This window comes from Eucyclogobius newberryi, unplaced genomic scaffold, assembly GCF_026437365.1.
Source record: "Eucyclogobius newberryi isolate DKJ021-1_F unplaced genomic scaffold, fEucNew1.0.hap1 SCAF_86, whole genome shotgun sequence".
NCBI lineage: Eukaryota > Metazoa > Chordata > Actinopteri > Gobiiformes > Gobiidae > Eucyclogobius > Eucyclogobius newberryi.
In genome coordinates, this window is record NW_027316528.1 from 158,811 (window position 1) to 177,500 (window position 18,690).

The window sequence follows — 18,690 nt, forward strand, 5'->3', positions numbered from 1 at the left end:
GCTCGGTCAAAAGTGGGATATCTCAATGAAAAACTTCTTTTTTTTTTTTTTTTTTTTTTTTGACAGGTGAAAAAGTGTGAAAATGCTCACAGCACCTGGTATTCCCAGGCGGTCTCCCATCCAAGTACTAACCAGGCCCAACCCTGCTTGGCTTCCGAGATCAGACGAGATCGGGCTGGTCCAGGGTGGTATGGCCGTGAGCGAAATGTTCAAGGTCAAAACGGCCTTTTTTATATCAAACACTGTCTTTTCGTGAAGAGTACCTTCACGCCACTTGCTCGGTCAAAATTGGGATATCTCAATGAAAAACTTCTTTTTTTTTTTTTTTTTTGACAGGTGAAAAAGTGTGAAAATGCTCACAGCACCTGGTATTCCCAGGCGGTCTCCCATCCAAGTACCAACCAGGCCCAACCCTGCTTGGCTTCCGAGATCAGACGAGATGGGGCTGGTCCAGGGTGGTATGGCCGTGAGCGAAATGTTCCAGGTCAAAACGGCCTTTTTTTATATCAAACACTGTCTTTTCGTGAAGAGTACCTTCACGCCACTTGCTCGGTCAAAATTGGGATATCTCAATGAAAAACTTCTTTTTTTTTTTTTTTTTTGACAGGTGAAAAAGTGTGAAAATGCTCACAGCACCTGGTATTCCCAGGCGGTCTCCCATCCAAGTACTAACCAGGCCCAACCCTGCTTGGCTTCCGAGATCAGACGAGATCGGGCTGGTCCAGGGTGGTATGGCCATGAGCGAAATGTTCCAGGTCAAAACGGCCTTTTTTATATCAAACACTGTCTTTTCGTGAAGAGTACCTTCACGCCACTTGCTCGGTCAAAATTGGGATATCTCAATGAAAAACTTCTTTTTTTTTTTTTTTTTTGACAGGTGAAAAAGTGTGAAAATGCTCACAGCACCTGGTATTCCCAGGCGGTCTCCCATCCAAGTACTAACCAGGCCCAACCCTGCTTGGCTTCCGAGATCGGACGAGATCGGGCTGGTCCAGGGTGGTATGGCCATGAGCGAAATGTTCCAGGTAAAAACGGCCTTTTTTATATCAAACACTGTCTTTTTGTGAAGAGTACCTTCACGCCACTTGCTCGGTCAAAAGTGGGATATCTCAATGAAAAACTTCTTTTTTTTTTTTTTTTTTTTTTTTGACAGGTGAAAAAGTGTGAAAATGCTCACAGCACCTGGTATTCCCAGGCGGTCTCCCATCCAAGTACTAACCAGGCCCAACCCTGCTTGGCTTCCGAGATCAGACGAGATCGGGCTGGTCCAGGGTGGTATGGCCGTGAGCGAAATGTTCAAGGTCAAAACGGCCTTTTTTATATCAAACACTGTCTTTTCGTGAAGAGTACCTTCACGCCACTTGCTCGGTCAAAATTGGGATATCTCAATGAAAAACTTCTTTTTTTTTTTTTTTTTTGACAGGTGAAAAAGTGTGAAAATGCTCACAGCACCTGGTATTCCCAGGCGGTCTCCCATCCAAGTACTAACCAGGCCCAACCCTGCTTGGCTTCCGAGATCAGACGAGATCGGGCTGGTCCAGGGTGGTATGGCCGTGAGCGAAATGTTCCAGGTCAAAACGGCCTTTTTTATATCAAACACTGTCTTTTCGTGAAGAGTACCTTCACGCCACTTGCTCGGTCAAAATTGGGATATCTCAATGAAAAACTTCTTTTTTTTTTTTTTTTTTGACAGGTGAAAAAGTGTGAAAATGCTCACAGCACCTGGTATTCCCAGGCGGTCTCCCATCCAAGTACCAACCAGGCCCAACCCTGCTTGGCTTCCGAGATCAGACGAGATGGGGCTGGTCCAGGGTGGTATGGCCGTGAGCGAAATGTTCCAGGTCAAAACGGCCTTTTTTTATATCAAACACTGTCTTTTCGTGAAGAGTACCTTCACGCCACTTGCTCGGTCAAAATTGGGATATCTCAATGAAAAACTTCTTTTTTTTTTTTTTTTTTGACAGGTGAAAAAGTGTGAAAATGCTCACAGCACCTGGTATTCCCAGGCGGTCTCCCATCCAAGTACTAACCAGGCCCAACCCTGCTTGGCTTCCGAGATCAGACGAGATCGGGCTGGTCCAGGGTGGTATGGCCGTGAGCGAAATGTTCCAGGTCAAAACGGCCTTTTTTATATCAAACACTGTCTTTTCGTGAAGAGTACCTTCACGCCACTTGCTCGGTCAAAATTGGGATATCTCAATGAAAAACTTCTTTTTTTTTTTTTTTTTTGACAGGTGAAAAAGTGTGAAAATGCTCACAGCACCTGGTATTCCCAGGCGGTCTCCCATCCAAGTACCAACCAGGCCCAACCCTGCTTGGCTTCCGAGATCAGACGAGATGGGGCTGGTCCAGGGTGGTATGGCCATGAGCGAAATGTTCCAGGTCAAAACGGCCTTTTTTATATCAAACACTGTCTTTTCGTGAAGAGTACCTTCACGCCACTTGCTCGGTCAAAAGTGGGATATCTCAATGAAAAACGTCTTTTTTTTTTTTTTTTTGACAGGTGAAAAAGTGTGAAAATGCTCACAGCACCTGGTATTCCCAGGCGGTCTCCCATCCAAGTACTAACCAGGCCCAACCCTGCTTGGCTTCCGAGATCGGACGAGATCGGGCTGGTCCAGGGTGGTATGGCCATGAGCGAAATGTTCCAGGTCAAAACGGCCTTTTTTATATCAAACACTGTCTTTTCGTGAAGAGTACCTTCACGCCACTTGCTCGGTCAAAAGTGGGATATCTCAATGAAAAACTTCTTTTTTTTTTTTTTTTTTTTTTTGACAGGTGAAAAAGTGTGAAAATGCTCACAGCACCTGGTATTCCCAGGCGGTCTCCCATCCAAGTACTAACCAGGCCCAACCCTGCTTGGCTTCCGAGATCAGACGAGATCGGGCTGGTCCAGGGTGGTATGGCCATGAGCGAAATGTTCCAGGTCAAAACGGCCTTTTTTATATCAAACACTGTCTTTTCGTGAAGAGTACCTTCACGCCACTTGCTCGGTCAAAATTGGGATATCTCAATGAAAAACTTCTTTTTTTTTTTTTTTTTTGACAGGTGAAAAAGTGTGAAAATGCTCACAGCACCTGGTATTCCCAGGCGGTCTCCCATCCAAGTACCAACCAGGCCCAACCCTGCTTGGCTTCCGAGATCAGACGAGATGGGGCTGGTCCAGGGTGGTATGGCCGTGAGCGAAATGTTCCAGGTCAAAACGGCCTTTTTTATATCAAACACTGTCTTTTCGTGAAGAGTACCTTCACGCCACTTGCTCGGTCAAAATTGGGATATCTCAATGAAAAACTTCTTTTTTTTTTTTTTTTTTGACAGGTGAAAAAGTGTGAAAATGCTCACAGCACCTGGTATTCCCAGGCGGTCTCCCATCCAAGTACTAACCAGGCCCAACCCTGCTTGGCTTCCGAGATCAGACGAGATCGGGCTGGTCCAGGGTGGTATGGCCGTGAGCGAAATGTTCCAGGTCAAAACGGCCTTTTTTATATCAAACACTGTCTTTTCGTGAAGAGTACCTTCACGCCACTTGCTCGGTCAAAATTGGGATATCTCAATGAAAAACTTCTTTTTTTTTTTTTTTTTTGACAGGTGAAAAAGTGTGAAAATGCTCACAGCACCTGGTATTCCCAGGCGGTCTCCCATCCAAGTACCAACCAGGCCCAACCCTGCTTGGCTTCCGAGATCAGACGTGATGGGGCTGGTCCAGGGTGGTATGGCCGTGAGCGAAATGTTCCAGGTCAAAACGGCCTTTTTTATATCAAACACTGTCTTTTCGTGAAGAGTACCTTCACGCCACTTGCTCGGTCAAAATTGGGATATCTCAATGAAAAACTTCTTTTTTTTTTTTTTTTTTGACAGGTGAAAAAGTGTGAAAATGCTCACAGCACCTGGTATTCCCAGGCGGTCTCCCATCCAAGTACTAACCAGGCCCAACCCTGCTTGGCTTCCGAGATCAGACGAGATCGGGCTGGTCCAGGGTGGTATGGCCGTGAGCGAAATGTTCCAGGTCAAAACGGCCTTTTTTATATCAAACACTGTCTTTTCGTGAAGAGTACCTTCACGCCACTTGCTCGGTCAAAATTGGGATATCTCAATGAAAAACTTCTTTTTTTTTTTTTTTTTTGACAGGTGAAAAAGTGTGAAAATGCTCACAGCACCTGGTATTCCCAGGCGGTCTCCCATCCAAGTACCAACCAGGCCCAACCCTGCTTGGCTTCCGAGATCAGACGAGATGGGGCTGGTCCAGGGTGGTATGGCCATGAGCGAAATGTTCCAGGTCAAAACGGTCTTTTTTATATCAAACACTGTCTTTTCGTGAAAAGTACCTTCACGCCACTTGCTCGGTCAAAAGTGGGATATCTCAATGAAAAACGTCTTTTTTTTTTTTTTTTTGACAGGTGAAAAAGTGTGAAAATGCTCACAGCACCTGGTATTCCCAGGCGGTCTCCCATCCAAGTACCAACCAGGCCCAACCCTGCTTGGCTTCCGAGATCAGACGAGATCGGGCTGGTCCAGGGTGGTATGGCCATGAGCGAAATGTTCCAGGTCAAAACGGCCTTTTTTATATCAAACACTGTCTTTTCGTGAAGAGTACCTTCACGCCACTTGCTCGGTCAAAATTGGGATATCTCAATGAAAAACTTCTTTTTTTTTTTTTTTTTTGACAGGTGAAAAAGTGTGAAAATGCTCACAGCACCTGGTATTCCCAGGCGGTCTCCCATCCAAGTACCAACCAGGCCCAACCCTGCTTGGCTTCCGAGATCAGACGAGATGGGGCTGGTCCAGGGTGGTATGGCCATGAGCGAAATGTTCCAGGTCAAAACGGCCTTTTTTATATCAAACACTGTCTTTTCGTGAAGAGTACCTTCACGCCACCTGCTCGGTCAAAAGTGGGATATCTCAATGAAAAACTTCTTTTTTTTTTTTTTTTTTTTTTTTGACAGGTGAAAAAGTGTGAAAATGCTCACAGCACCTGGTATTCCCAGGCGGTCTCCCATCCAAGTACTAACCAGGCCCAACCCTGCTTGGCTTCCGAGATCAGACGAGATCGGGCTGGTCCAGGGTGATGTATGGCCATGAGCGAAATGTTCCAGGTCAAAACGGCCTTTTTTATATCAAACACTGTCTTTTCGTGAAGAGTACCTTCACGCCACTTGCTAGGTCAAAATTGGGATATCTCAATGAAAAACTTCTTTTTTTTTTTTTTTTTTTTTTTTTTGACAGGTGAAAAAGTGTGAAAATGCTCACAGCACCTGGTATTCCCAGGCGGTCTCCCATCCAAGTACTAACCAGGCCCAACCCTGCTTGGCTTCCGAGATCGGACGAGATCGGGCTGGTCCAGGGTGGTATGGCCATGAGCGAAATGTTCCAGGTCAAAACGGCCTTTTTTATATCAAACACTGTCTTTTCGTGAAGAGTACCTTCACGCCACTTGCTCGGTCAAAAGTGGGATATCTCAATGAAAAACTTCTTTTTTTTTTTTTTTTTTTTTTTTTTGACAGGTGAAAAAGTGTGAAAATGCTCACAGCACCTGGTATTCCCAGGCGGTCTCCCATCCAAGTACTAACCAGGCCCAACCCTGCTTGGCTTCCGAGATCAGACGAGATCGGGCTGGTCTTTTTTTTTCTTTTTTTTTTTTTTATCTTTTATTATCAAAAACATCTTAAAACAAGTATTTACATATATTTACATGAATGTACAGACATACATGACACACAAGGGCAAGGGAATGGGATACACAAGGGCAAGGGGAGACGAGACAAAAAATTACAGAAAATCAAACACACAATCATTCTCGAAACATTCTTCAGTGATGGGGGGTGATGCCGGGGTCAGAAGAGGATGTCCAGGTTTCCAGAGGGTGTGAGGTGGATCAGGGTGTTGTGGGGGACGAGGTGGGTGATGAACCGGTGCTCTGCTGCCATGTGGAGGTGTCGGAGGTGTGCGGCCAAGAGTCCTTTGAAGATGGGCCAGGGTGCTGCTGTTTTATTGTCACGGAGATGGATGTTCCTGTTGAGATATAATGTGTACCGGGCTATGGAGAGGGTTAGTCGGGCGAGATGGGTGTTGGCTCCAGAGCGACTCTGTCCGGGACCAAAGAGGAGGAGCCAGGGCTCCTGGTCGTCCCCTCCTAGGGCCGCCGGCGGTGGGAGCCTCCAGGACAGCCTCCGAGCGAGGAGGTCCTGCAGTCGGGACCAGAACGGGCGGACGGCCGGGCAGGTGTACAGCATGTGCTCCAGGGTCTCGGGGGGTCCGTGGCACACGGGGCAGTCCGCAGCGTAGCTGTCGGGAAGAAATGCGTGCAGTGCTGCGGATGTAAAGACGATCCTGTGTCTAAATCTGAAGTCAAAATGACCTACGTTATGTGGGGTGTACCAATTAAAGATGTTGGCCCAGATGGTTGCGATGGTGCGTGCGGGGAATGTTAATGACCATTTGTGTTCCGAGGCGGGACGCCCGAGCACTCCTGGCAACAACAACTGATACAGGATGCGGGTGGGTAGGTCTGTGAAAATCCTAAACCTCCCCGTGCTAACAAATACATTAAAATTCAACTTACCTGTCGTGCTCCCCATTTGGCCCAAAGTGCTTCCCCAATGCCTGACCAGATTCCTGTTAAAAATACTTACCATACCACTAATATACTTTTTCCTAAACACTTTACCTGCTAACCTAAAACACTTCCCTATGTAATCTACACTAAAATTACCTTTCACGTCAAATACCTTACCTACATATTCCAGCCCAGCCTCCTCCATCGCCCCACTGATCATGCACTCGCGCTTCCCGGGGGGAGCGGAGAGCAAGTCAGGGTTATGACGGAGGGGCATGTGCGCGAGACCCTCACCGCTGTCTGGAACCGCCACAGTCAGGGGCCTGAAAGTCCTCCACGCCTCCAAGAGTTCCCTCTCGAAGGGGGGGAGGCCTTCCAGGACCGAAACAGGGGGCAACAAACACAAATTATAAACACCAAACTTACCTAGACTATTAACAAACTCACCTATATAATCCTTCCATGGAGCATCTACCTCAACGTCTAGAAATTTCCGAATTGTTTTCAGCCTGAAGGCCTTCTTCCTTAACTCTAAATCTGCTAACTTTAAACCTCCCTGATCGTACTCACCTATCATAACCTTATGTGCAATAAAGCCCCTCTCACGATTCCACAAAAAGTGGTTTATCACTAACCTTAATTTGTTAGCATAGACCCCCGGCAGGCCGTACACGGAGAGTGCATGGTTCAACATGGACATGCACAAAGAATTTACAACTAAGACTTTACCTTTTAATGTCAGATTACGACGTCTCCAAAAATTCAAGCGCGCTGTAATTTTCTCGCACAAAGGCGACCAAAGTGCAGTACGACACGCCTCCTCGTCTCTGCCCAGGGGGACGCCGAGGACCTTGTAGGAGTCCCCGGCCTCCCGGAGCTGGACAGGGAGAGGAACAGGCGTGACGCTGCCGCAAAATTTAACCGTGGTTTTATCGAAATTGATTTTGGCCCCTGAAGCGAGGCCGTAAACATTGAGCACGTGGAGAGAGGCGTTCAGGCTCTCCACGTCTCGGAGGATCAGATTCGTGTCATCTGCGTACTGAAAAATTTTGACTTCCCTACCCGCAGGCGTGGTCAGTCCCCTCACCGCCGCGTCCGCCCTCAACATGGCCGCCAAAGGCTCAGCGGCGATGCTGTAGAGGAGCGACGAGAGGGGACAGCCCTGCCTGACTGATCTTTTTAAGGGGAAAGAGTCAGTTAGAAACCCGTTGACTTTGACCTTACTGACCGCAAAGGAATAGATGAGCTGTAGCCAATTAACAAACCGTTCGCCGAAACCTAACTTACCTAATACAGTCCAGAGGAACGAATGCTCAACTCTGTCGAACGCCTTGTTAAAGTCTACACTAACGTGAATACCACCGGTCGCGTGCATCTGCCGAAGGAGATATCTCAGAGACAAAACTGTGTCTGAGATGTCCCTCCCGGGGACGCTGTAGGCCTGCGAGGGGTGTATGACGGATCCAATCACACGCTTTAACCTACCTGCTAATACCTTTGCTAAAATTTTATAGTCTACGTTCAAAAGGCTAATGGGCCTGTAGTTGGCGAGGCTGCTCCTGTCGCCCTTCTTAAAAAGCAGAGTGACGACACTCATCGCAAAACCATCGCCAACTCTACTCTCACTCTCAAAATCCTGATATAATAGGAGTAGGATCGGAGCTAACCTGGAAGCGAAACGCTTGAAAAACTCACAGGTTAGTCCGTCCTCTCCGGGGCTTTTCCCTGTATTTAAACTCTTGACTGCAGCCTCTATCTCCATGAGAGACAGAGGCGCGTCGCACAGCTCCCTATCCTCCCTGCTCAGTGTGCGCTCCAGAGCACCTACAGCCTGGTCTAAAGCCTGCTCTGCCACTCCGTCTGAACTAAAAAGCCTACTATAGAAATCCTGCGCTGTCTCTAAAACCTCACTTACCTCGGAAACAATCTTACCTGTCTTATCTATCAACTTATCTATGTGCATCTTTCCCTGTGTAACCTTCTCACAGCCGAAGAAGAACGCTGTCGAGCGTTCTCCTTCGACTGTGTGTCTGGCTTTTGCCCTCAAAATTGCACCCTGACACCTACTTACCTCCAGCTGCTCCAGCTCAGCGCGCACCACCAGGTACTCTGGATCCACAGGGCCAGTGGTGGAAGCTGCGCCCTGGTCCAGGACCTGCAGGCGCTGGCGGAGAGCGGTCTCCCTCCTGGTCGACAGCCACGCCTTGTGTTTGCTGTAATTGACACAGAGCTTTTTAATGCGTGTTTTTGCCGTCGGCCACCAATCGACCACGCTGTCGATCAGCTCCAGCTCCATGTCAAATACATCAAACAAAAAGTCCATTTTCCTACAAAAAGTTTCATCACCGAGGATGGAGCTGTTTAGGACCCACAGTCCTCCATTCCTCGGTGATGAAACTAACCCAAAATAAATATCTAAAGTGGAGTGATCACTCAAGCCTGACCACTTGTAGGAAGCACCACTGACTCTCTGTGCCAGGTCTGAGGAGGCAAAACAGAGGTCAATGCGGGACTGCTTCAGGACGCCCTGGACGACCTGCCGCCTGGAGAAATCCTTCAGGAAGGGGTGGACGAACCGCCACACCTCCGTCAGGTTCCTGCTGGCGGCTTCTTCCAACAGGGCTGTCCTGGCAGTGCTGTTTTTAAAAGAGTTGTTAATGCCGATGTCTGTCTTGCAAAGTGTTGTATTAAAGTCACCGATTATGATTGTATTGTCGTTCGCAAAGCGAAATATTTTTTTGAAGAATTGCCTCCTCAGACCATCATCGTTCGGGGCGTAGATGTTAATTAGTCTGAACTTCACTGTGTCCGTGAAGTCCAGGACCAGGAAGGAGCCCTCTGGGTCGGCGTGTACCAGGGTGGGTTGGCCTAAGACACCAGGCCTCACCACCGTGGCCACACCGCGCGAGCACGCCGTGCCCAGGGCCCAAAATACAGAGCCTACTCCCATGCTCCGCACTTGTTGCGCGTGGCTGACATCCCAGTGCGTTTCTTGGATGCAGAGCACGTCCCACTTGGAAAAGTGTAACGCGCTCTGCATCCGCACTGGGCTCCGCAGGCCGCCTGCGTTCCAAGAGGACAAGGAGAACGCCATTAAGAGGAGACCTTGGAGGATGTAACCCATCTTTTATTTAGACTTCTTTTTGGCGCCCGTCGCATCCGACTGCCACACTCTTTTTCTGACTTCACGGGTGGAGAAATCCATGAAGTCATCATTAAAAACAGTCTCGAGCTCACCTCGTGGGGCAGAGCTGCGTGTGGAGGATGGTGGGTTGATGGAGCTTTCTGCTGGCGCTTTTGAAGTGGTTGGAACGGAGGAGGCAGAGCCGCTCTCAGCAGCAGCGCCCTCTCCGTCTCCTGCCACCTGCTTCCTGCGTCTTGCCCCTTTCTTTTCCTTTTTCTCCACCTGTCCCCTCTTACCACCGTCCGACTGGAGCTTGGGATCATCACCCAGCCCTGTGGTGATGTCCCCCCCTTTGGAGGTAAGATGCGGGGCCTGTCCCGCACCCATCCTCCTCCCGGGTTCAGCCTCTTCCTCCACGGGCTTAGGAGTTGGACCCTCACGAGTCCCCTCCCTCTGGTCAGGAGGAGCAGTTTGTCCTGCTCCCACCTTCCCAGACGCCAGCGCTGAGCCGAGCACCATCTCCAGTGCGACGGGCGCCTCCTCGTCTGAGGAGTCAGAGGAGCAAGAGGAGCCAGACACCTCTGGCTCCCCTGACTCCTCCACAGCCTCCTCCTCCAAAAACTCCTCTACTTCGGAGAGAGCAGTTGCGGGCACGTTCTGGGCCACGTCACTGCTCTCTCCTCCAATGGCGTCCTCCCTGTCCTCCCCTCTGTCCTCCCCTCTGTCCTCCTCTCTGTCACCCGCACCACACGGACATAAGTGGCGGAACATGCGGCACTCTCTGCACTTCGGGGCCCGCTGCGCGACGCACTCGCGCGCGTAATGCCCCTGGCTCCCGCAGTTGCGGCACAGAAAGTCAGGGCACTCCCTCAGAATATGGCCAGGCTGGAGACACCCCCTACACACCCGCACCTGCCTGTCGTGTATTACCCTGAAGTACTCGGGGCCCCCCGCGGTGTCAAACCTGACAGAATACGGTAAGGACTGCACCGTGTCCGTGAACCTTACCCGTACAAACCTGGTGCCGTCCGCCACGTTCGTCCCCGGCCACATTCTCCTCCTCACCTCGGAGACCGCAGAGACCCCCCAGGCGTAGAGCTTGGCCAGGATCTCCTCGTCCTCGATATAAGCCGGCAGCCCCATGAAGGACACGACCAGCTCATCCACCGAGATGTCACGGGCGTGAACCCTGACTCCTCCAATGCAGTACCCGTCCAGGAGCCGCTCCTTCGCTTTAGTGGTACTGACGGTTACTTCATATTTGTCCTTCGAGATGAGTCTGCACGCTACTATGGAGCCGCACACCTCCTGAGTCGATTTCAAAAAAGCTAGTGGCGTGATTTGTGCTCCCTCCGTCAACTCCAACACCACAGTGAGTTCTTTCATAAATTTCATTCTTCTTTCTTCGTTCTTTCTATTATTTACAGATTCTTTCAAACTTTGTCTTGCCTTTGTCGTGTCCATTCCAGTGTCCGATGCCGTGTTGTCCGTCCTTTGAGCCATGCTCACAAAAAACAAAAAATCCACCTCCCAGTAAGTTTACTGGGAGGGGAACAAACAAAAGAACTGAAAAAAGTAAATGAAAATGACCAAAATAACGATTAAAAACTCAAAAAAAACTCCCAAACCTCCAGCTCCAGACCATGCAGCACACCACAAATTGCACGCACCTGCACTGATTGCAAAGGGGCTGGTCCAGGGTGGTATGGCCGTGAGCGAAATGTTCCAGGTCAAAACGGCCTTTTTTATATCAAACACTGTCTTTTCGTGAAGAGTACCTTCACGCCACTTGCTCGGTCAAAATTGGGATATCTCAATGAAAAACTTCTTTTTTTTTTTTTTTTTTTTTTTTTTGACAGGTGAAAAAGTGTGAAAATGCTCACAGCACCTGGTATTCCCCGGCGGTCGCCCATCCAAGTACTAACCAGGCCTAACCCTGCTTGGCTTCCGAGATCAGACGAGATCGTGCTGGTCCAGGGTGGTATGGCCGTGAGCGAAATGTTCCAGGTCAAAACTCGTATAAACGGCTTTTTTTGCATCAAACACTGTCTTTTCGTGAAGAGTACCTTCACGCCACTTGCTCGGTCAAAATTGGGATATCTCAATGAAAAACTTCTTTTTTTTTTTTTTTTTTTTTTTTTGACAGGTGAAAAAGTGTGAAAATGCTCACAGCACCTGGTATTCCCAGGCGGTCTCCCATCCAAGTACTAACCAGGCCCAACCCTGCTTGGCTTCCGAGATCAGACGAGATCGGGCTGGTCCAGGGTGGTATGGCCGTGAGCGAAATGTTCCAGGTCAAAACGGCCTTTTTTATATCAAACACTGTCTTTTCGTGAAGAGTACCTTCACGCCACTTGCTCGGTCAAAATTGGGATATCTCAATGAAAAACTTATTTTTTTTTTTTTTTTTTTTTTTTTGACAGGTGAAAAAGTGTGAAAATGCTCACAGCACCTGGTATTCCCAGGCGGTCTCCCATCCAAGTACTAACCAGGCCCAACCCTGCTTGGCTTCCGAGATCAGACGAGATCGGGCTGGTCCAGGGTGGTATGGCCGTGAGCGAAATGTTCCAGGTCAAAACGGCCTTTTTTATATCAAACACTGTCTTTTCGTGAAGAGTACCTTCACGCCACTTGCTCGGTCAAAATTGGGATATCTCAATGAAAAACTTATTTTTTTTTTTTTTTTTTTTTTTTTGACAGGTGAAAAAGTGTGAAAATGCTCACAGCACCTGGTATTCCCAGGCGGTCGCCCATCCAAGTACTAACCAGGCCCAACCCTGCTTGGCTTCCGAGATCAGACGAGATCGTGCTGGTCTTTTTTTTTTTTTTTTATCTTTTATTATCAAAAACATCTTAAAACAAGTATTTACATATATTTACATGAATGTACAGACATACATGACACACAAGGGCAAGGGAATAGGATACACAAGGGCAGGGGGAGACGAGACAAAAAATTACAGAAAATCAAACACACAATCATTCTCCAAACATTCTTCAGTGATGGGGGGTGATGCGGGGGTCAGAAGAGGATGTCCAGGTTTCCAGAGGGTGTGAGGTGGATCAGGGTGTTGTGGGGGACGAGGTGGGTGATGAACCGGTGCTCTGCTGCCATGTGGAGGTGTCGGAGGTGTGCGGCCAAGAGTCCTTTGAAGATGGGCCAGGGTGCTGCTGTTTTATTGTCACGGAGATGGATGTTCCTGTTGAGATATAATGTGTACCGGGCTATGGAGAGGGTTAGTCGGGCGAGATGGGTGTTGGCTCCAGAGCGACTCTGTCCGGGACCAAAGAGGAGGAGCCAGGGCTCCTGGTCGTCCCCTCCTAGGGCCGCCGGCGGTGGGAGCCTCCAGGACAGCCTCCGAGCGAGGAGGTCCTGCAGTCGGGACCAGAACGGGCGGACGGCCGGGCAGGTGTACAGCATGTGCTCCAGGGTCTCGGGGGGTCCGTGGCACACGGGGCAGTCCGCAGCGTAGCTGTCGGGAAGAAATGCGTGCAGTGCTGCGGATGTAAAGACGATCCTGTGTCTAAATCTGAAGTCAAAATGACCTACGTTATGTGGGGTGTACCAATTAAAGATGTTGGCCCAGATGGTTGCGATGGTGCGTGCGGGGAATGTTAATGACCATTTGTGTTCCGAGGCGGGACGCCCGAGCACTCCTGGCAACAACAACTGATACAGGATGCGGGTGGGTAGGTCTGTGAAAATCCTAAACCTCCCCGTGCTAACAAATACATTAAAATTCAACTTACCTGTCGTGCTCCCCATTTGGCCCAAAGTGCTTCCCCAATGCCTGACCAGATTCCTGTTAAAAATACTTACCATACCACTAATATACTTTTTCCTAAACACTTTACCTGCTAACCTAAAACACTTCCCTATGTAATCTACACTAAAATTACCTTTCACGTCAAATACCTTACCTACATATTCCAGCCCAGCCTCCTCCATCGCCCCACTGATCATGCACTCGCGCTTCCCGGGGGGAGCGGAGAGCAAGTCAGGGTTATGACGGAGGGGCATGTGCGCGAGACCCTCACCGCTGTCTGGAACCGCCACAGTCAGGGGCCTGAAAGTCCTCCACGCCTCCAAGAGTTCCCTCTCGAAGGGGGGGAGGCCCTCCAGGACCGAAACAGGGGGCAACAAACACAAATTATAAACACCAAACTTACCTAGACTATTAACAAACTCACCTATATAATCCTTCCATGGAGCATCTACCTCAACGTCTAGAAATTTCCGAATTGTTTTCAGCCTGAAGGCCTTCTTCCTTAACTCTAAATCTGCTAACTTTAAACCTCCCTGATCGTACTCACCTATCATAACCTTATGTGCAATAAAGCCCCTCTCACGATTCCACAAAAAGTGGTTTATCACTAACCTTAATTTGTTAGCATAGACCCCCGGCAGGCCGTACACGGAGAGTGCATGGTTCAACATGGACATGCACAAAGAATTTACAACTAAGACTTTACCTTTTAATGTCAGATTACGACGTCTCCAAAAATTCAAGCGCGCTGTAATTTTCTCGCACAAAGGCGACCAAAGTGCAGTACGACACGCCTCCTCGTCTCTGCCCAGGGGGACGCCGAGGACCTTGTAGGAGTCCCCGGCCTCCCGGAGCTGGACAGGGAGAGGAACAGGCGTGACGCTGCCGCAAAATTTAACCGTGGTTTTATCGAAATTGATTTTGGCCCCTGAAGCGAGGCCGTAAACATTGAGCACGTGGAGAGAGGCGTTCAGGCTCTCCACGTCTCGGAGGATCAGATTCGTGTCATCTGCGTACTGAAAAATTTTGACTTCCCTACCCGCAGGCGTGGTCAGTCCCCTCACCGCCGCGTCCGCCCTCAACATGGCCGCCAAAGGCTCAGCGGCGATGCTGTAGAGGAGCGACGAGAGGGGACAGCCCTGCCTGACTGATCTTTTTAAGGGGAAAGAGTCAGTTAGAAACCCGTTGACTTTGACCTTACTGACCGCAAAGGAATAGATGAGCTGTAGCCAATTAACAAACCGTTCGCCGAAACCTAACTTACCTAATACAGTCCAGAGGAACGAATGCTCAACTCTGTCGAACGCCTTGTTAAAGTCTACACTAACGTGAATACCACCGGTCGCGTGCATCTGCCGAAGGAGATATCTCAGAGACAAAACTGTGTCTGAGATGTCCCTCCCGGGGACGCTGTAGGCCTGCGAGGGGTGTATGACGGATCCAATCACACGCTTTAACCTACCTGCTAATACCTTTGCTAAAATTTTATAGTCTACGTTCAAAAGGCTAATGGGCCTGTAGTTGGCGAGGCTGCTCCTGTCGCCCTTCTTAAAAAGCAGAGTGACGACACTCATCGCAAAACCATCGCCAACTCTACTCTCACTCTCAAAATCCTGATATAATAGGAGTAGGATCGGAGCTAACCTGGAAGCGAAACGCTTGAAAAACTCACAGGTTAGTCCGTCCTCTCCGGGGCTTTTCCCTGTATTTAAACTCTTGACTGCAGCCTCTATCTCCATGAGAGACAGAGGCGCGTCGCACAGCTCCCTATCCTCCCTGCTCAGTGTGCGCTCCAGAGCACCTACAGCCTGGTCTAAAGCCTGCTCTGCCACTCCGTCTGAACTAAAAAGCCTACTATAGAAATCCTGCGCTGTCTCTAAAACCTCACTTACCTCGGAAACAATCTTACCTGTCTTATCTATCAACTTATCTATGTGCATCTTTCCCTGTGTAACCTTCTCACAGCCGAAGAAGAACGCTGTCGAGCGTTCTCCTTCGACTGTGTGTCTGGCTTTTGCCCTCAAAATTGCACCCTGACACCTACTTACCTCCAGCTGCTCCAGCTCAGCGCGCACCACCAGGTACTCTGGATCCACAGGGCCAGTGGTGGAAGCTGCGCCCTGGTCCAGGACCTGCAGGCGCTGGCGGAGAGCGGTCTCCCTCCTGGTCGACAGCCACGCCTTGTGTTTGCTGTAATTGACACAGAGCTTTTTAATGCGTGTTTTTGCCGTCGGCCACCAATCGACCACGCTGTCGATCAGCTCCAGCTCCATGTCAAATACATCAAACAAAAAGTCCATTTTCCTACAAAAAGTTTCATCACCGAGGATGGAGCTGTTTAGGACCCACAGTCCTCCATTCCTCGGTGATGAAACTAACCCAAAATAAATATCTAAAGTGGAGTGATCACTCAAGCCTGACCACTTGTAGGAAGCACCACTGACTCTCTGTGCCAGGTCTGAGGAGGCAAAACAGAGGTCAATGCGGGACTGCTTCAGGACGCCCTGGACGACCTGCCGCCTGGAGAAATCCTTCAGGAAGGGGTGGACGAACCGCCACACCTCCGTCAGGTTCCTGCTGGCGGCTTCTTCCAACAGGGCTGTCCTGGCAGTGCTGTTTTTAAAAGAGTTGTTAATGCCGATGTCTGTCTTGCAAAGTGTTGTATTAAAGTCACCGATTATGATTGTATTGTCGTTCGCAAAGCGAAATATTTTTTTGAAGAATTGCCTCCTCAGACCATCATTGTTCGGGGCGTAGATGTTAATTAGTCTGAACTTCACTGTGTCCGTGAAGTCCAGGACCAGGAAGGAGCCCTCTGGGTCGGCGTGTACCAGGGTGGGTTGGCCTAAGACACCAGGCCTCACCACCGTGGCCACACCGCGCGAGCACGCCGTGCCCAGGGCCCAAAATACAGAGCCTACTCCCATGCTCCGCACTTGTTGCGCGTGGCTGACATCCCAGTGCGTTTCTTGGATGCAGAGCACGTCCCACTTGGAAAAGTGTAACGCGCTCTGCATCCGCACTGGGCTCCGCAGGCCGCCTGCGTTCCAAGAGGACAAGGAGAACGCCATTAAGAGGAGACCTTGGAGGATGTAACCCATCTTTTATTTAGACTTCTTTTTGGCGCCCGTCGCATCCGACTGCCACACTCTTTTTCTGACTTCACGGGTGGAGAAATCCATGAAGTCATCATTAAAAACAGTCTCGAGCTCACCTCGTGGGGCAGAGCTGCGTGTGGAGGATGGTGGGTTGATGGAGCTTTCTGCTGGCGCTTTTGAAGTGGTTGGAACGGAGGAGGCAGAGCCGCTCTCAGCAGCAGCGCCCTCTCCGTCTCCTGCCACCTGCTTCCTGCGTCTTGCCCCTTTCTTTTCCTTTTTCTCCACCTGTCCCCTCTTACCACCGTCCGACTGGAGCTTGGGATCATCACCCAGCCCTGTGGTGATGTCCCCCCCTTTGGAGGTAAGATGCGGGGCCTGTCCCGCACCCATCCTCCTCCCGGGTTCAGCCTCTTCCTCCACGGGCTTAGGAGTTGGACCCTCACGAGTCCCCTCCCTCTGGTCAGGAGGAGCAGTTTGTCCTGCTCCCACCTTCCCAGACGCCAGCGCTGAGCCGAGCACCATCTCCAGTGCGACGGGCGCCTCCTCGTCTGAGGAGTCAGAGGAGCAAGAGGAGCCAGACACCTCTGGCTCCCCTGACTCCTCCACAGCCTCCTCCTCCAAAAACTCCTCTACTTCGGAGAGAGCAGTTGCGGGCACGTTCTGGGCCACGTCACTGCTCTCTCCTCCAATGGCGTCCTCCCTGTCCTCCCCTCTGTCCTCCCCTCTGTCCTCCTCTCTGTCACCCGCACCACACGGACATAAGTGGCGGAACATGCGGCACTCTCTGCACTTCGGGGCCCGCTGCGCGACGCACTCGCGCGCGTAATGCCCCTGGCTCCCGCAGTTGCGGCACAGAAAGTCAGGGCACTCCCTCAGAATATGGCCAGGCTGGAGACACCCCCTACACACCCGCACCTGCCTGTCGTGTATTACCCTGAAGTACTCGGGGCCCCCCGCGGTGTCAAACCTGACAGAATACGGTAAGGACTGCACCGTGTCCGTGAACCTTACCCGTACAAACCTGGTGCCGTCCGCCACGTTCGTCCCCGGCCACATTCTCCTCCTCACCTCGGAGACCGCAGAGACCCCCCAGGCGTAGAGCTTGGCCAGGATCTCCTCGTCCTCGATATAAGCCGGCAGCCCCATGAAGGACACGACCAGCTCATCCACCGAGATGTCACGGGCGTGAACCCTGACTCCTCCAATGCAGTACCCGTCCAGGAGCCGCTCCTTCGCTTTAGTGGTACTGACGGTTACTTCATATTTGTCCTTCGAGATGAGTCTGCACGCTACTATGGAGCCGCACACCTCCTGAGTCGATTTCAAAAAAGCTAGTGGCGTGATTTGTGCTCCCTCCGTCAACTCCAACACCACAGTGAGTTCTTTCATAAATTTCATTCTTCTTTCTTCGTTCTTTCTATTATTTACAGATTCTTTCAAACTTTGTCTTGCCTTTGTCGTGTCCATTCCAGTGTCCGATGCCGTGTTGTCCGTCCTTTGAGCCATGCTCACAAAAAACAAAAAATCCACCTCCCAGTAAGTTTACTGGGAGGGGAACAAACAAAAGAACTGAAAAAAGTAAATGAAAATGACCAAAATAACGATTAAAAACTCAAAAAAAACTCCCAAACCTCCAGCTCCAGACCATGCAGCACACCACAAATTGCACTGATTGCAAAGGGGCGGGTCCAGGGTGGTATGGCCGTGAGCGACAAAGTATAGACTTCCCTGCCCTCCGGCGAGGGGAAGCCCCCGTTTCAGGACTGCTGCTGCTCCCTTTTTTCCCATGAAGGACGAGACTTAGACTGCAATTGTTCCTTGAACATGGAGGAATAGTCTTATACTGCCGAGGCTGTCGCTATTCCCTTTCCCCATGGAGGACCAGTATTGCGCTGTTGCTTTTCCTTTCTCATGGAAGAACAGTCTGACACAGCCCAGTTCTCACCTGGAGTTACCAGTTCTCGCCATATACAACCAGGGAGGACCAGTTTTACGTGCTGCTGTTCCTTGCATCATGGAGGGATAGTCTTAGACTGCCAGACCGTCGCTGCTGTTCCCTTTGTTCCCATGGAGTACCAGTCTTAGACCGCTACTGTTCCTGATCATGGAGGAATAGTCTTAGACTGCCGAGGCTGTTGCTATTCCCTT

The 18,690-nt window shown here is 50.1% G+C and overlaps 17 non-coding genes and 6 pseudogenes across 17 annotated transcripts; all 23 read right to left on the minus strand.

Annotated features, from left to right (window-relative positions):
* Nucleotides 1-83: 83 nt before the first annotated feature.
* Nucleotides 84-202, minus strand: LOC140352612 (5S ribosomal RNA). The gene has a single exon (XR_011925524.1). It is a non-coding gene; the product is annotated as a 5S ribosomal RNA (ribosomal RNA).
* A 151-nt stretch (nt 203-353) lies between these two features.
* Nucleotides 354-472, minus strand: LOC140352936 (5S ribosomal RNA). Its single transcript, XR_011925835.1, has one exon. It is a non-coding gene; the product is annotated as a 5S ribosomal RNA (ribosomal RNA).
* A 152-nt stretch (nt 473-624) lies between these two features.
* Nucleotides 625-743, minus strand: LOC140352852 (5S ribosomal RNA). Its single transcript, XR_011925755.1, has one exon. It is a non-coding gene; the product is annotated as a 5S ribosomal RNA (ribosomal RNA).
* Nucleotides 744-894: 151 nt separating this feature from the next.
* LOC140352831 (5S ribosomal RNA) lies at nt 895-1,013 on the minus strand. Its single transcript, XR_011925735.1, has one exon. It is a non-coding gene; the product is annotated as a 5S ribosomal RNA (ribosomal RNA).
* Nucleotides 1,014-1,170: 157 nt separating this feature from the next.
* On the minus strand, nt 1,171-1,289 carry LOC140352613 (5S ribosomal RNA). The gene has a single exon (XR_011925525.1). It is a non-coding gene; the product is annotated as a 5S ribosomal RNA (ribosomal RNA).
* Nucleotides 1,290-1,440: 151 nt separating this feature from the next.
* LOC140352614 (5S ribosomal RNA) lies at nt 1,441-1,559 on the minus strand. Its single transcript, XR_011925526.1, has one exon. It is a non-coding gene; the product is annotated as a 5S ribosomal RNA (ribosomal RNA).
* A 151-nt stretch (nt 1,560-1,710) lies between these two features.
* On the minus strand, nt 1,711-1,829 carry LOC140352937 (5S ribosomal RNA). The gene has a single exon (XR_011925836.1). It is a non-coding gene; the product is annotated as a 5S ribosomal RNA (ribosomal RNA).
* Nucleotides 1,830-1,981: 152 nt separating this feature from the next.
* LOC140352616 (5S ribosomal RNA) lies at nt 1,982-2,100 on the minus strand. Its single transcript, XR_011925528.1, has one exon. It is a non-coding gene; the product is annotated as a 5S ribosomal RNA (ribosomal RNA).
* Nucleotides 2,101-2,251: 151 nt separating this feature from the next.
* On the minus strand, nt 2,252-2,370 carry LOC140353036 (5S ribosomal RNA; annotated as a pseudogene).
* A 150-nt stretch (nt 2,371-2,520) lies between these two features.
* On the minus strand, nt 2,521-2,639 carry LOC140352832 (5S ribosomal RNA). The gene has a single exon (XR_011925736.1). It is a non-coding gene; the product is annotated as a 5S ribosomal RNA (ribosomal RNA).
* Nucleotides 2,640-2,795: 156 nt separating this feature from the next.
* On the minus strand, nt 2,796-2,914 carry LOC140352853 (5S ribosomal RNA). The gene has a single exon (XR_011925756.1). It is a non-coding gene; the product is annotated as a 5S ribosomal RNA (ribosomal RNA).
* A 151-nt stretch (nt 2,915-3,065) lies between these two features.
* LOC140352938 (5S ribosomal RNA) lies at nt 3,066-3,184 on the minus strand. The gene has a single exon (XR_011925837.1). It is a non-coding gene; the product is annotated as a 5S ribosomal RNA (ribosomal RNA).
* A 151-nt stretch (nt 3,185-3,335) lies between these two features.
* LOC140352617 (5S ribosomal RNA) lies at nt 3,336-3,454 on the minus strand. The gene has a single exon (XR_011925529.1). It is a non-coding gene; the product is annotated as a 5S ribosomal RNA (ribosomal RNA).
* Nucleotides 3,455-3,605: 151 nt separating this feature from the next.
* On the minus strand, nt 3,606-3,724 carry LOC140352949 (5S ribosomal RNA; annotated as a pseudogene).
* Nucleotides 3,725-3,875: 151 nt separating this feature from the next.
* On the minus strand, nt 3,876-3,994 carry LOC140352618 (5S ribosomal RNA). Its single transcript, XR_011925530.1, has one exon. It is a non-coding gene; the product is annotated as a 5S ribosomal RNA (ribosomal RNA).
* A 151-nt stretch (nt 3,995-4,145) lies between these two features.
* On the minus strand, nt 4,146-4,264 carry LOC140353037 (5S ribosomal RNA; annotated as a pseudogene).
* A 150-nt stretch (nt 4,265-4,414) lies between these two features.
* Nucleotides 4,415-4,533, minus strand: LOC140352902 (5S ribosomal RNA). Its single transcript, XR_011925803.1, has one exon. It is a non-coding gene; the product is annotated as a 5S ribosomal RNA (ribosomal RNA).
* A 151-nt stretch (nt 4,534-4,684) lies between these two features.
* Nucleotides 4,685-4,803, minus strand: LOC140353038 (5S ribosomal RNA; annotated as a pseudogene).
* A 157-nt stretch (nt 4,804-4,960) lies between these two features.
* Nucleotides 4,961-5,081, minus strand: LOC140352470 (5S ribosomal RNA; annotated as a pseudogene).
* Nucleotides 5,082-5,240: 159 nt separating this feature from the next.
* On the minus strand, nt 5,241-5,359 carry LOC140352833 (5S ribosomal RNA). Its single transcript, XR_011925737.1, has one exon. It is a non-coding gene; the product is annotated as a 5S ribosomal RNA (ribosomal RNA).
* A 6,194-nt stretch (nt 5,360-11,553) lies between these two features.
* On the minus strand, nt 11,554-11,672 carry LOC140352473 (5S ribosomal RNA; annotated as a pseudogene).
* A 168-nt stretch (nt 11,673-11,840) lies between these two features.
* On the minus strand, nt 11,841-11,959 carry LOC140352619 (5S ribosomal RNA). Its single transcript, XR_011925531.1, has one exon. It is a non-coding gene; the product is annotated as a 5S ribosomal RNA (ribosomal RNA).
* Nucleotides 11,960-12,117: 158 nt separating this feature from the next.
* Nucleotides 12,118-12,236, minus strand: LOC140352620 (5S ribosomal RNA). Its single transcript, XR_011925532.1, has one exon. It is a non-coding gene; the product is annotated as a 5S ribosomal RNA (ribosomal RNA).
* Nucleotides 12,237-18,690: the final 6,454 nt, after the last annotated feature.